The following is a 12658-nucleotide window of genomic DNA, read 5'->3' as shown; positions in this document are numbered from 1 at the left end:
TAAGATTATCAAAAATCTTATAAATGTTTGCCAGCATTTCTCGGGAGAATAGCATTAATTTTACATCATGGATAGCGATAACGACAGTGTTCACAGCGAAAGCGAGTTTTACTACCCTGAGGACGAAGAAATAAAAGAAAACATTTCAGGAGAAAGCTAAAAACCTGTAACTGTTGCTAACGCCGAGCAAAAACATCCTGAATGACTCCTATTTGTATAAATAGGGGACGACATAGGCGGCAAAATGTAGTTGTTTTCCTGCCATGGAAGTGCACTTGTATACCGAGGAGGAAGCCATTTGCATTACAGCCGTGAATGAGGATTCAAAATGGCAGCTCGGCTCGGTTTTCCCTTTCGGGCCCTCTCGTTTTCTGTTAGAATTTGGTAAAGAAAAAAATAAATATATTATTTACCAGCTTAAGGTCGGTCCGTATGGTGAAATACCGTGACCTCGGCCTTGAATACTGACCTTGGCCCAGAGGGCCTCGCTCTCAGTACTTTCAAGACCTCGGTCACGGTATTTCACCATACGGACCTCCCAGCTGGTAATATATTTCTCACGGTGTAATGATTAATAATGTCTAATGGGATTTTTATTATTAGTCTCTTAGGTGCAGCCTTTTTTTGTTCACCCAACGTTTCATAGATGGGATCAGCTTTAGGCTTTGACCTCATGATGAATAACCTTAGATGCACGCAGACATGTAAAGGAGAAGTGAAATCACGAATCCAATCTGGTTAGGCAAGAAATAAACACTACTGTAGTACAGCTTAGACACTGCTTTTCAAACAGAGCACGCCCTGAAGCTCTTTGTTGGGGGCAGATTAGCCTGTGTGTCTGTCTCTCTCACACACAGCTTTCAGCTTGCAGCTATGATCTAACGATAAGCTGCACGTGATCCATTTGGACGTTATAACTGATGGCCTTGCTGATGAAAAGGTGGCCGGTAGGTGAAGGGTGATGGAACAAGAACAGTCGACGTTATTGTTCACGTGTTCGTCTTCGCCTGACTTCCTGTGTATGCAAATGGATTCCACTGCAGCTCTGTAAGAATGCCTATGGAATCTTTGATGAAACGGTGCAGAGCTTTGACCTTCATGTCTGGTTACAGCTTTCAGGGTAACATACAAACACACCTGTGTTTGCTCAGCTTGCTTTTCCTCTCACCCTCACACAAACGCCCTTCTCTCTGTCTAAAACCCTTTTCATGTACGCAGCTATTAATTTGCAAAGATGTTCACCTCAACCTCTAATCCCTCTGCGTGCTCCTACGCCTGTCCTGAGACCACCTGAGTTCACAGAGTAGCTGTGGGTTTAGTATCTCTTCCCTGCTCTCTGATAGTCATAAAAGTCATTACATGGGATAAAGCACCAGTCCCTTGTCTTACAATATCTGGAGTTTGGCTTCACCACATTCCTGACCTTTAATGAATGGAATGGAATGGAAAGGAAAGATGGGATGAGTCATCCCGTGCAGTCTGAGTCCTAGTTGGTTCAGTACTTACGAATCTTTCTATAAACCCAGCAGGAAGCCATTGCCTAAAAGTTAGAGAAGCAGCTTTGAGACCAAAAGGTCGCCGGTTCAATTCCCTGGACCAGCAGGAATGGCTGAAGTGCCCTTGAGCAAGGCATCTAACCCCCAACTGCTCCCCAGGCTGCTCTGGATAAGAGCGTCTGATCAATGCCTGTAAACTTTTCATAGCTAACGGCAAAATGCAAGCTTGTACAAATTAGGTAGCATAACCAGATTACATCAGATTTACATCCAGAGTTGTTTAACCAAAAATCTACACCGTACACCCTCCCCTTTTTTTAATTTTTTTAAATCCCCCACTGGCCGAAAGACCCGAAGGGGAATTATGTCGTGGCAATGTCCGTCTGTCCCAGGAAAGGGTACTGACCTTCTGAAATCAATTCCTTTCACAATTTTTGGAGGAATTTCACGAAACTTGGCAAAAGGCATTGTTTTATATCAGTACTACGCATATTATTTTGTTCAATTCGGTCACATTTTACCAGAGTTGTGATCCTTGATTAACAACCTTGTACGTTCACAATTTCATGAAGGTGTGCTCGCCTTCTGACATCAACTCCTCTCACAGTTTTTGGACAAATTTCTCAAAGCTTGGCAAAAGGCCTTGTTATATGACGGTAATACGCAGATTGCGATTTAATTTCATTTGTGAAAATTTCCCCAGAGTTTTGACCCTTGATTAAATAACTTTGACAATTTCATGAGGGTGTACGTTCTTCTGAAATCAACTCCTCTCTCAATTTGTGGAGGAATTTCACCAAACTTGGCAAAAGGCTTTGCTATATGACAGTTATACGCAGACTGAAATTTCGTTTAATTTGGGCAAATTTTACCAGAGTTATGCCCTTGATTATTAAAAAAATTTGTACTTTGTCAATTTCATCAAGGTGTGCTTGCTTTCTGAAATCAACTTCCCTCACAATTTCCAGAGGAATTTCATCGAATTTAGCAAAACTTTTTTTGTTTGGTTGGTTGGTTGGTTGGTTTTGTTTTTAATCCCCCACTGGCCAAAAGGCCTGAAGGGGGATTATGCTGTGGCGATGTCCGTCCCTCCCGGGAAGGGTGCTCACCTTCTGAAATCAACTCCTCTCACAATTGTTGGAGTGATTTCACAAAACTTGACAGGATTCTTTGTTATATGTCGATAATACACATATGGCAATTTCGTTCAATTCAGTCGCATTTTACCAGAGTTAGGGCCCTTGATTACCAAATTTCTAACAGGGAACCAGAACCCTCAACAAGGTCAAGCACAAAAGTTTCAGCAGTTTATAGCGCTTAATCTCTTTCCTTTTGTAGAAGAATCGTCACGTAGTTTTCTAAGTGTAGTTTCAGTTCTTTTTTTTTTTTTTTTTTACAGGGACAAAAAAAAGATTTTATTTCAAAGGCACCGACTTTTAACAGACAGCGTTTGGATCTTCACGGCCAAACAACATGGCTACTTCGCAAGGTATAGCCACCAAAAAAACCTTGCCAAAGCACTTATTGTAATTCTAACAGCTCAAATAAAGCAGCTCCAGAATAAAAGCTTCCAAGGTGTATAGTTGTTTTTGTAAGTTTTGGCTCCATCTTGAAGATCTAAACGAACGATTTACTGCGATGATATCATGTTACTATAATCATTTATGTAACCTCTGTCTCGGTGTCTTTGTGTCCACAAGCTGGTAGAACTGGATCTGATGTCATCATAATCGTAGATCAATCATGCTATTGTGTTGTTAATTTTTCTTTTTAAACTGCTTACAGGTTGATGTCTGGGTTTGTCAACTGTTGCAGGTGCAGCTTAGAGAAATACAGTAGAAATAAAGTGGACGTGTTGCATTCCTCAGCGCTGTGGGAACTTTTCCTCGTGTAGCAGTTCAGCAATATTTAATAGAATCACAAATATATATTTCAATCAATAAGGCTACAAGACGCACATTGAACAAGTTATGGAAGAGTGACTGTAGCGCCAAACTGCTGAAAAAGTTCATGCTGACACCTTTCTGTTTTAGCCAGCATGAACTTTTTCAGGAGTTTGTGCTCCAGGAGCTCTTCTGTGGGATTGGACCATATGGGCTAGCCTTTGTACCCCATGCGAATCAATGAGCCTTTGACACCCATGAACCTGTCGCTGGTGCACCAGTTGTCCTTTGGATCCTTGGACCACTTTTGTTCAGTATTAACCACTGCATACTGGGAACACCCCACAAGATGTGCCATTTTGGAGATGGTCATCCCGCCATCACAGTTTGTCAAAGTTGCTCAGATCCTTACACTTGCCCATTTTTCCTGCTTCCAACACATCAACTTACTTCAAGAATGGACTGTTCTCTTTCTTGGTGCCTAATGTATCCCACTCCTTGACAGGTTCCAATGTAATGAGATAATCGATGATCTTCACTTCTTCACCTGTCAGTGGGTTTAATTTTATGGCTGATTGGTGTGTATGACAAAGTCTACAATAAACACTGGCCACTAGTACCACTGGAACGAGCATGCTGTAATTAGTAAATGCACAAAGTACAACGTTGGTATATTAAACCAAATTTTATTTATGAAAGTATCAAAAACACCATATTTTGCTACAAATGGATGGACCGTTAGAGGAAACTAATCCCCAGGGACTTCACTTCACACACCACCATAGTTATTTTATTGTAACAGCATGACACGAAGAGTTTAATTTCTTAATACTTGATAATCAAAAGTTGGTGGCGCCGATCTCCATTTCCGTAGCCCTCGGCCATACAGCTAGGGTTACAGTGGGGGGCTAGTCCTCTGGTAACTGCGAGAGTTTGACTTCCCTACTCGCGTCTGTATTCCAGCGTGCCTTGCCAGATGGCAGTAGGTACCTTTTTTTTTTATGACGGTCTTTGGTATGACCCGACTGTGAGTAGAACTCGCAAGCTCCTGGTCGAGAGGCGGACACGCTAGCCACTAGGCCAACTTGATAAGTTGCTTGGTAAATTGCTTCTGGTTGCTTCAGGGCTTGTGATTTAGCTTAGCCACTTTGATATCACATGCATCATGTCTAATACGTCACACAATAATAGGAAGCGAGTTAAATAACATCTGATGTCTTTCCTGTATTTAAATAGTGATATCTTTTGCATACCGGCATCGCATGATGTCAGTTCTTACTGTGTTTGTTTATGAACTCGATGAAGAGCCCAGATACGCCCTTCTGCCTCAGGGTAAGTTGTAAAGCTGCTGTGTGGATAGAAGGATTCAACCTACAGGCATATTTACATCTTTACATCCTCTTGTATGTGTTGGCTTCGGCCTCTTCGTCTCTTGAGGGATGTAAAGCATCAGTGATCTGTCTCCATCTGGACCTGTCCTGAGCTACGTGTTGGGTTTCACCCCTTGTCAGATCCATCCCTTTTAGTTTGGCTCAGTCATCACGTTTCGCCACCATTTTGTTTTGGGCTGGCTGACCTGGTTTATATTTTCCAGGAGGTGTCCATCTTGGAGCAGTCCATCTGGCTCTTAGTCTTCTTATAGAGTTCTGTATTTGAGATATTTTTAGGCCAGAAGATGTGACATACTTTCCTAAGGCATCCATTATAGAAGATGTCGATCTTATTCATGCCATCTTTTACTACTCGCCAGCATTCCGAGCCATAACAGAGAGAGAACTGGTTCGACAGTGCTGTTGTGAAGTCTGGCCTTTGTTCTATGTATCGTCACACAGCACTGCAAATGTGTGATGTACAACATACCCAGAGCAGCCCAGGGAGCAGTTGGGGGTTAGGTGCCTTGCTCAAGGGCACTTCAGCCATTCCCGCTGGTCCAGAGAATCGAACCGGCAACCTTTTTGGTCCCAAAGCTGCTTCTCTAACCATTAGACCATGGCTTCTCCATGACATACTAAAGTTTGCAAAAGTGCTCACAGGATGTGCTACCCGAGGATCTCGCACTTGGTTATGGAAAAAAAACAAAGAGCCAGCAAACAGCAGTTGCATTGCTGATAGTGTGTGTGTTCGCTATTGCATAAGTTGTGAGATACGATATGAGAGAAGTGCTATCTCACTTAGACTACCGCTGTTGGTGTCAACCACAGCCGGTGGATTTCTCTGTCAGGTTCCTGTTGCTCTGAGAAATGTCAAGCTGGTGAGTAAAAAGGATAAGTCTATAAATAAATAAATAAATAAATAATTTCTTAAGAAAAAAACAAACAATCTAAAATTATACTTCTAGACATCATTTCATATGTAGATGCGTAATTTAACGTTAAATGCCTGTCTTATAATGATTTTCTAATTCCATATTTCACATCACTTCATCTACAGGGCAGAATTTAAAACTACAACTTCAGGAAGACAACACCAAACTGCTTTCTGCACATATTAAAACTGCATGGCTCCGTAGTAAGAGTGCAGGTGCTAAACTGGCCTGCCTGCAGTCCAGGCCTGTATTTCATTTAATGTATATAATGCTGTATAAGTCTGTGTAGTTAGTCATAAAGCTGAAACACTGTGCTGTTAAAGGACTCTGATGATCACATAACTCTCAGAGTTGCTGATTTTACTATAAAAGCCTTTTATTTCACTTACAGGCTTGTTTCACAATCACAGTTGCCTTTTTGAATAACACCAACTAACTCCTGCAGCTAGGTCCAGTACTGTGTATATAATACAAGTTAAGACCAGATATAAACAATATCTCGAAACGCCATCACCTTCTCTGGGCCCGAGCTCTTTTACGATGGACTGAGGTGAAGTGGAAAACTGTCCCGAGGTCTGACAAATCAAAAGTAGAAATTCTTTTTAGAAATCACGGACACCACGTCCTCCAGGCTAAAGAGGAGAGGGACCATCCGGCTTATCAGTGCACAATTCAAAAGCCAGTGTCTGTGATGGTATGACGGGGCATTAGTGCACACGGTAGCTTGTACATCTGGGAAGGCGTCATTAATGCTGAATGATATAAACACCTTTCAGAGCAACATGCTGCCATCCAGACTAAATCTTTTTCAGGGAAGGCCTTCCTTCTTTCAGCAAGACAGTGCCAAACTGCTTTTGCACATATTAAAACTGCATGGCTCCATAGTAAGAGTCGGGGTGCTAAACTGGCCTGCCTGCAGTCCAGACCTGTCTCCCATTTAAAACATTTGGCGCATTATGAAGTGCAAAATATGGCAAAGGAAACCCCGAACTACAGCAACTGGTCTCCTCAGTTCCCAAACGTTTACAGAGCGTTGTTAAAATCAGAGGTGATGCAACACCATGGTAAACACTCCCCTGTCCCAGCTTTTCTGAAACGTGTTGCTGACATTCAAAACGAGCATCTGTTTTTCAAAAAACAATAAAATTTCTCAGTTTCAACATTTGATATGTTGTTTCTGTACTATTTTCAATGAAATATCAGGTTTCCAAGATTTGCAAATCATCACATTGTTTTTGCTTACAGTTTACACAGTGTCCTGACTTTTTTGGAATTGGGGTTGTATGAAGAAAAGAATCTGAGAAAAGCACTGGCGTAGAAAGTCGTTAAGTGTAAATCTGTGAATGCTTTTGGACAAAATGTTTAGTTCATTTTGACCTCCAAAACCTTTGACGGAACTTTAATAAAATGTTAATAAACGAGGCCCAGGCTCATACCAGAGTGTCGAGTGTAGCGTGTAGAGGAACTACCGGATTAGAAAACCACTGATTCAGTTCAAGTGCATGAATGTCTCAGAAACTCTTCACATATACACAATGAGCAACTTAAACGTTTTAAATGGGAGACGGGTCTGGACTACAGGCAGGCCAGTTTAGCACCTGCACTCTTACTACGGAACCATGCAGTTTTAATATGTGCAGGAAGCGGTTTGGCGTTGTCTCAGCAGCTGTGAAGCCATGAACAGGAGGGAAACTTGCATTTCTGCAACCACTTCTGCTTCACAAAGCTGAAATTGGCTGTGAATGGACATGAAACAGAGAGGTGTTGGGCAGTACACTTCCTGTAAGAACATGCTAGAACAGCAGCATCACGTCACTCACGTGATTGAACAGGGAAGAGCTCTGGGCTGGAGCTTCCGGACTGAAACTTTTAAAGTTCACTTTATTATAACTGCTTTATAACCAGTTCATAAATTAAAAATAATCTAAAAGCTTCTACACATCTTACACTCCAGCTGAAATATCAAGAGTTTTTCTTTTCGAACCAGCACGCTATACAGTACAGTGGGACAGACCATAAAGAAGTGTGTATGGAAATTAGGGCATGCCTGAGTGGGCGTGTCCTCAAGACTATAGATGGAAATGTGGGAGTGTCTTTGAGTCTGTGTGTGGAAGGATTTATATCTAATTGTGACAAAACATCTGGAACATTGATGGAATCATGTGGTAAACAAAAAAGAAGTGTTAGTTTGATATTTTAGATTCTTCAGCGTATCCTGCGTTTACCTTGATGACTCTTCCCACACCACTGGCGTTATCTAAACCAGCTTCATCAGGTCGTCACCTGGAATGCCTTTCGTTAACAGGTGTGTCTCATCAAAAATTAATTAGTGGATGAGTTTCTGACCTTCTTAATGCGCCTGAGATCAAACAGTAAATAGTAAATAATACTATAAATAAATCTCCCTATTCCATCCACAACTGTAGTAATCCATATTACATCAAGAACCGCGCAACTAAGTAAAGAGAAACGACGTCCATCGTTACTTTAAGATGTGAAGTGACTTTTTTTTTTAATTAATAAAGACAAACATTGAATGAGAAGGCATGTCCAAACTTTTGACTGGTACTGTATGGACGTGTCCCAAACCACACCCCCTATTCACTATAAACACCAGCACATAGTCACGCATGTTACTGAGAAATCAAAAAATTCTCAGAATGCACAAACACGTATTTAGGGCTTTCCAAGGAACTCTTAAACAATGTGGGTGTGTGTGTGAGCGAGAGAGAGGGTGAGTGTGAGAGAGAGTGAATGTGTGTGTGTATGAGAGAGAGAGAGGATGTGTGTGTGTGTGTGTGTGTGTGTGTGTGTGTGTGTGTGAGAGAGAGAGAGGGTGAGTGTGAGAGAGAGTGAATGTGTGTGTGTGTGTGAGAGAGAGAGAGAGAGAGAGAGAGAGCCTGTGTGTGTGTGTGTGTGTGTGTGTGTGTGTGTGTGTGTGTGTGTGAGAGAGAGAGGCTGTGTGTGTGTGTGTGTGTGTGTGTGTGTGTGTGTGTGTGAGAGAGAGGCTGTGTGTGTGTGAGTGAGAGAGAGAGAGGCTGTGTGTGTGAGGGAGAGAGAGAAGCTGTGTGTGTGTGTGTGTGTGTGTGTGTGTGTGTGTGTGTGTGTGTGTGTGAGAGAGAGGCTGTGTGTGTGTGTGTGTGTGTGAGTGAGTGAGAGAGAGGCTGTGTGTGTGAGTGAGTGAGAGAGAGAGGCTGTGTGTGTGAGGGAGAGAGAGAGGCTGTGTGTGTGTGTGTGAGGGAGAGAGAGAGGGTGTGTGTGTGTGTGTGTGAGAGAGAGAGAGGCTGTGTGTGTGAGAGAGAGAGGCTGTGTGTGTGAGAGAGAGAGGCTGTGTGTGTGTGTGAGGGAGAGAGAGAGGCTGTGTGTGTGTGTGTGAGAGAGGCTGTGTGTGTGAGAGAGAGAGGCTGTGTGTGTGTGTGAGGGAGAGAGAGAGGCTGTGTGTGTGTGTGTGTGTGTGTTTCCTGTGCATTACCAGCTGAAGTTCAGGGTGATGCTGAACCTGTCCGCTCCGTCAGTTTGTTTTTTCCTCATTCCACTCCAGACACACTGCATCATCAGGACTAAAAATACACACATTGTGTGTGTCAGGGTCGGCTGTTTGTTTGCAAATCAAACGAGGCGGATGTGCAGGAAAAGGAGGGAAGGAGAAGGAGGAAGAGCGATAGAGAGATGACTGAGTGTGGGGTCGCCGAGGTCGTCTGTGTTTATTTGAACAGAACTGAAATAACCCCTTTTTTATTCCTCGTGTGGGTTGTGAGATTTATTACGGAATTCTGGGACAAAATATCTCTGTGCAAAAAAGTTAAAATCCACATCATCGTTATATTGATGTTGAATATTTTCGGATATACAGTGTGTGTGTTTAGGGCTGGGCGATATGACCAGGGGATCTATTTCATCTCGCAAAAATAAACAGAACGTTTGACAGTAGTGTGTCTGTAATATAACTTATTCAATATTTAATTTATTGTTTATAGAGTTTGTGTGTGTACAGAGCAGGGGTGGGGAACATCCGGCCTCCAGGCTGTATACGGCCCGTGAGACCGTTTGATCCGGCCCACAAGATGATTTCATAATTACACACACGCACTAAATAAATATATATATACACACATTTTTTTATATATATATATATATATATATATATATATATATATATATATATATATATATATATATATATGTGTGTGTAAAAAGGGATCAGTCTCATAAATTCATTAATCATTAATTCAAGTGTCTAATACTTGTAGTTTATAGCTAAACTATTAAAATCAGTGGAATAACTTAGTGGTGATGTTGCTATAGTTTTAGTGAGTATCGTAGCTCTAATGTAATACGTTTACTCTAGATCTATAACATTCATATAACAACCAAATGGGCGAAGGTAATTAGAATACTTGTTTGGCAGAGGTTGGCACTCAGTGAATGTTGTAGCAACAAACAGGACACAGTTTACTCCAGAGATACCATTTATTGAAATAGCTGACACAAATTAGCAAACTAATACTGATCAGATATAGCAACAATAGCAGCCAAGGGATAATTCAACATAAATGGTGATACAATGTATACAAATAAGAATCAGTAGTGTACATGATGATAACTAAGGCACTAATGGTGATCAGAAGTAATAAGCTATATGCAAGTGTTACAGTGTAGGGGCGAGTGGATGTTAAAATGTGAGAGGGAAATCACGTGTTTGTCTGTGTGAGAGTGTGTGTGTGAGTGTAGGCGTGTGCGTGTGTGTGCACAGTTGCGCACTAACGAGATGAGGAGGAGCTAGGGAGAGAGGGCGTGCGCAGGCGCACGACAAGGAGGAGGGGAGTGAGGCTGTGAATGGAATGCATGAGCCTTTGTGCTAGGCCTCAAAGCCAAACTTCTACTCAACCTGAGCTACTCCTGAAATCCCAGTGTTGAGGGGTGTAGTGCGACAGAGGGAGTTATAAAGAGAGAGAGAGAGAATGCATGCACGATCTAACTAAATACAGATAGTAAACAAAATTAAAGCCGCAAGCGGCCTCGACGGGCCCTCGCGCCAGCGGCCAAGGGGGGCGGGGGCATGCGTCCCCGCGAAATACCTTCCACAGCTTCTTTGGCAAGAGACATTACTCCCACAATGGTGACAAAGCACAGAATTGGACACAGAGTACACGGTGCGCTGAGATGTTGTCATGGACAGAACATTTTATGCCATGGCTTCCCAACCAAATTAATGTATTCACCTCATCAGTCACCAAGCTATAGCTACATAGGATTGTCTTCTGTTAGACATCTATTAGTCTGTATGTAACGCTACAACACTTGCTCCCGACTGCCTACCCATTCCCCACAAGTCATGTGTGTTTAAGGCAACCAAAACAACATACTCCTGGTGCCTCATGATTGTAAACACCTCTCCTGCAACTGCTACAGTGCAATGAGCGCCCCCAGTGGTCCACAAGTCATGTGTGTTTAAGGCAACCAAAACAACATACTCCTGGTGCCTCATGATTGTAAACACCTCTCCTGCAACTGCTACAGCGCAATGAGCGCCCCCAGTGGTGAAAGTTCACCAAATTTGGTATACATGTCAAGGGACCTATGAAGAGTTGTTTTGTAAAGTTTGATCAAGTTTGACCAATCAGAAGCCGAGATATAAACTGTTGCCTGAAAACAGCGCCCCCAGTGGCAAAAGTTCACAAAATTTGGCAAATATGTCAGGTGACCTGTTAAGAGTGTGCGTATCAAGTTTGATCAAGATTGAGAAAATAGAAGATGAGATATTGATTTTTGAAGAATAAATTTTTTGGTTTCTCCCATGTCAGTAGGTGGCGCTATGCTGCACATGAGCGATTATGAGTTGGAAAAATAAGTGTCTACAACAGCAACGTACTATCACAAGGTAGTGGTGTGAAGGAGAAGCATTATGGAATTATTTACCAAAAACCTGTTTTGGAGCAATTGCGTTGGCCAAAAACAGCGCCCCCCATGGACGAAAATTCCCAAAATGAGGTGTACATGACATGGGAGGTTGTAAGAGGGTGGCCGTGAAGTTTGACCAAATTTGAGAAAAGATTGGATTTTTTGCCCAAAAATAGCGCCCCCAGTGGCGAAATATCACAGAAATTGGGTAACATGTCAGATGCCCAATGAGTGATTTGTGTGTGAAGTATGAGCAGTTTTGAGCAATTTGAAGATATGTTATGAATTTTTAAGCATGTAAAATTTTGCATTGAAAATTGAATGACGTATAACTTCTGAACGGTTTATTCTACGTGAAACGTATTTAGGAACTTTTGTAAGCCATGTCTGTAGATGATGTCTATCAATTTTGGTGACATTCCTATGAACGGTCTAGGAGGAGTTGCGCCGTTTTCGTGGCCATGCATTTCGCACAAAAGTGAAATTACCTTACTTCCTGTTGGGCGTGGCTAATGCATTGGCATTAAATTTTTGTCCGGCTTAGAGAGATACATATGCGTACCAAATGGCATGCCACTACTACAAACTACATGGCAACCAGGCACCTTAATGCGGGAGGCCAAAATCACAATGAGTTAGGGGGCGCTATAGAGGCCCTGAGGCCCGCCTGGATCTGGGCTTCTGGTTTTCAGTAGCCGTGGGAGTCTAAGAAAAAGGAGCCAAATGTCGTGCGATGTCGACCATGGCAAGCGCCCCAAAAAGGGTCTTGTAAAGAGTTTGCTTGCCAAGTTTGACAAATCAGAAGCTGCAATATCATTTCTGCCATAACCCGCACCCCCAGGGGCGAAAGTGCACAAAATTTGGCGTATATGTCAGGTGAGCTATGAAGAGTTTGCGTATGAAGTTTGATGACAATTGAGTAAACAGAAGATGAGATATAGATTTTTGAAGAATAAATTTTTTGGTTTTTCCCATGTCAGTAGGTGGCGCTATGCTGTACATGAGTGATTATGAGATGGAAAAATAAGTGTCCACAACAGCAACGCACTATCACAAGGTAGTGGTGTAAAGGA

At 42.3% G+C, this 12658-nt stretch overlaps 1 protein-coding gene across 1 annotated transcript in view; it reads left to right on the top strand.

The window, feature by feature from the left end:
* lhpp (phospholysine phosphohistidine inorganic pyrophosphate phosphatase) overlaps positions 1–12658 on the top strand; it is a 101714-nt gene that overhangs the window by 54478 nt on the left and 34578 nt on the right. The gene's annotated exons all lie outside the window — the stretch shown is intronic.

The sequence above is a fragment of the Neoarius graeffei genome, chromosome 14 (genome assembly GCF_027579695.1).
Source record: "Neoarius graeffei isolate fNeoGra1 chromosome 14, fNeoGra1.pri, whole genome shotgun sequence".
Classification (NCBI taxonomy): Eukaryota; Metazoa; Chordata; class Actinopteri; order Siluriformes; family Ariidae; genus Neoarius; species Neoarius graeffei.
This window is presented reverse-complemented; position numbering and strand designations above follow the sequence as displayed.